Source organism: Panthera uncia, assembly GCF_023721935.1.
Source record: "Panthera uncia isolate 11264 chromosome D3 unlocalized genomic scaffold, Puncia_PCG_1.0 HiC_scaffold_8, whole genome shotgun sequence".
Taxonomy (NCBI): Eukaryota; Metazoa; Chordata; class Mammalia; order Carnivora; family Felidae; genus Panthera; species Panthera uncia.
The window spans coordinates 33911052-33914670 of record NW_026057586.1 but is presented as its reverse complement, the minus strand read 5'-3'; the positions used below and the strand labels follow the sequence as shown (position 1 = coordinate 33914670).

At 37.5% G+C, this 3619-nt stretch overlaps 1 non-coding gene across 1 annotated transcript; it reads left to right on the top strand.

The window, feature by feature from the left end:
• Nucleotides 1-1952: 1952 nt before the first annotated feature.
• LOC125914998 (U6 spliceosomal RNA) lies at nt 1953-2056 on the top strand. Its single transcript, XR_007455532.1, has one exon. It is a non-coding gene; the product is annotated as a U6 spliceosomal RNA (small nuclear RNA).
• The last annotated feature ends 1563 nt before the right edge of the window (nt 2057-3619 follow it).

Below are 3619 nucleotides of genomic sequence, written 5' to 3'. Positions count from 1 at the left end.
TGGCTGAAAGTCACACTACTGATAAATGGAGAGAGAATTTGCACCAAGTGTGCGAGATCTCAGAACCCAAGCTCTTAGGCACTCTGAATACCAGACATACAAATAACTTCTAGCTCTTCATTTTACACATTATCTTCTTATTCTTTCTTTTTTCTGGGCTGCACGTGTCTGCTTCCTTAAGAACTCCTTAATTAATATGACTTTTAGTCACCACATGATCATAGCTGATTGTATTTTATAGGTTTCTAGATTTCTTCCCTAATATATGGAATTTTGAGCTGGAAATAATACTGAAATGTTTGAAAAGTGCAGCATATAGAAGATTCTATGGCCACCCTTCACCACTTTTCCAAATCAAGTTTCTCCATCTGCGAAAGTTTTTAAAATAAAGATAATTGACTTCAGAAGAATACCAAAGTACAAAACTTAAAGAAGTTAGAAAATATTTACAACTGAGAAGACCCCATTTTCAGACCAGAAGGATTCTTTTTATTTCTCTGAAATATCCCATCTTCTCTGTAATACTGACTATAAAACTTACTTTAGGGGCACCTTGGTGGCTCAGTCCGTTAAGCGTTTGACTCTTGATTTTGGCTCAGGTCATGATCTCATCGTTTGTGAAATTGAGCCCCGTGTTGGGCTCTACACTGACAGCACAGAGCTTTATTGGGATTCTCTTTCTCCCTCTCTCTCTGCTCTTCCTCTGCTTCTCTCTCTCTCTCTCTCTCTCTCTCTCTCTCTCTCTCACACACACACACACACACACACACACACCACATAAATAAGTAAATAAACTTTATTTAAAAAGAACACTTAGTTTAAATGATTTCTTACTTGATTTGAGGACATGGAACTACATCTTCCTCCATCATCTGAAATTTGGGATGAATGTGCTTTCACCTCAGCTGCCTCAGCTGCCGCACATGGGGAGTACATCACTCATGTAAGAACTCCAGGGCAAATTTCTGGCCAAGGTAATGTTGCTAACAGAACTCAGACTTTCCGATTAGTCAGTAGGAGAAATGAGAAGTTGTTTGGACTGGCTTTGGGTGGTTAAGGAAAATTAAAGAGCAGGAGAGGATAGATGTAATCCCCACAGCTGTAGTGATAGTTGGGGCCACTGCAAAAGTTCCTGGCTGCTGATACCTTTGCCTGGAACTCTGAAGAAAGTTCTGATGCTGGTGTGGAAATTGTGCTGAACAAGAACTGGTCTTTGAGAAAATTCCTAGGGTGTGTATAAGTAAGCTAGTATGCTTTCAAGGAACTCATACACATTCCAGGCAAGTAGCAAAGCCAGTGCCCAAAGAAGCAGATAGACCTTGTTAAAAGAGGGAAATAGTAGTAAAAGTAGTAGTTATAGTAATAAAATATTATGTAAAATAGAACAATGTCAGTAATATAAAGAGTCAAACGTGGAAATGAGAAGAGAGAAGGCTTTTGTAGTTAGGCCATTGCTATGCCTTTCCACATCCTTTTCTATGTGACCTAATGATGTTCTTGGCAAAAGGGTCTTCAACAAAGTGTCTTTGGAGAGATAACCTATTCCAATGAAAAGTAGACATTATTGAAATGTCAGGATTTCTGGGTTACAGTTCTGGTCAGTAAGTAGTACTGTTGTTTGAGGTACTTTTTATTATTAGATTATTATACGTAAAGATTAAAAACCAACAACAGCAATGCAGAATGCCGTAAAACCATATCTCTCCCTTGCTCTACCTCTCCAATTACCTAGTCCTTGTTCTTGTTATTTTTTAAAATGCTGCTTCTTATGGAGGTTACATCCTAGCTGTAAGCAACGTGCTGGTATGACTTTTTCTTGATTTATGAAACATAGGCATTATCATTTCCTGTCTATTGAAGATGAACATTTAGCTCACTTATATAACCCCAACATCCCCTCCTCTACTCAACCCTTAGTTAATATTTTAGTTTTCCAGTTGGTTAAATCTTTAGTACTTGTTTCAACAGTATATATGCTAAAATTGGAATGATACAGAGATTAGCACGGCTCCTGCTCAGGGACGACATGCAAATTAATGAAGCATTGTATATTTTTATGGAATATTGTTCACCCTTAAAAAAGATTGCACTTCTAACACATGCTATAACATGAAATACCCTTGAAGACATATGCCAAGTGAAATAAGCCAGAGATAAAAGGACAAATATTATATGATTCTACTTACATGAGATACCTAAAGTAATCATATCATAGAGACAGAAAGTAGAATGTTTAGGCATTAATATCAGGGGCTGGGGAGAGGGGGCAATAGGAGCTCTAGTTTAATGGGTATAGAATTTTAGTTGGGGAAGATGAAAAAATTCTGGAGATGAATAGTGGTGATGGTTATGCAACAATGTGAATGTACTTAATACCACTGGACTGTATACACTTAAAAATTCTTAAAATGGTAAATTTTGTTATGTATGTTTTAGCACAGTAAAATGTATAAATATATCTCATATTTAACTTTTCTTTTAAAATTTTTTTTATTTTATGTTATTTTATTTTATTTGAGAGAGAGGGAGCATAAAGTGTGGGAGAGAGAGGGAGAAAGAGAGAGAATCTTAAGCAGGCTCTGTGTTCAACATAGTGCTCAATCCTGTGACCCTGGGATCATGACCTGAGCTGAAATCAAGTCAGACATTCAACAGACTGAGCCACTCAGGCACCCAACTTTTCTTATCTTTTGACTTTCGTAGAAAATTATTATGTTTCTCCACATCTCAGCCTTCACCCTCATTGTACTAGAATAACTTCATATACAAACTATTCATAAAAGTATGTAGAAGCAGGGGTGCCTCAGTGGCTCAGTCGATTAAGCATCCGACTTCGGCTCAGGTCATGATCTTGTGGTCCGTGAGTTTGAGCCCTGCGTCAGGCTCTGTGCTGACAACCCAGAACCCAGAGCCTGCTTCAGATTTCTGTGTGTGTGTCTCTCTCTCTGACCCTCCCCTACCCATGCTCTGTCTTTCTCTGTCTCTCTCAAAAATGAATAAAATTTTTAAAAAAATTTTTTAAAAAGTATGTAGAAGCAATTGTTGCATACATTGGTGCTGTTCACAAATGATTTTTCCTCCCTCTTCATTGCTTGCACATGGAATTATTGAACTTTGTACCCCTTGTGGCTGGGGAAGCCAAGAGGCTAGCTTTGGCCAATGAACTGAGCAGCAGGGAAGCAAGTCATTGTCAGATCTGGGCATTGAACTGTTCAACTCTCAATCCTCTGCCACAGCAACTCAAAATTTGAGTTGGCTGTTTTCTGTGTTTGCTTGTTTTCTCTATACGTTCTGAGATTTCCTGATGTTATGTTTAGAGTAGGTATTTGTTTAACCCATTCTTGTGTATAAGCAGGGTACTCTTTAAATAGATTCATGTGCAAAATTTTCCTGTGTTTTATTTTGCTTATTCCTTCCCTTCTTTTTTCTGTTTTCTCCTTCCAGATCTCATATTTGTTGAATGTCTGGGATATGTGATTGTCCTCTTATTCCTTTTATATTTTACCACATATTTTCTGTTTCTTCATCCTTTTTGCTGTGTACCTATGCAGAGTTCTTTGATTTTTATCTTATTGTGTTTGGTTTTGGTTTTGGTATCATTTTTCAATCTCTCTGAGAA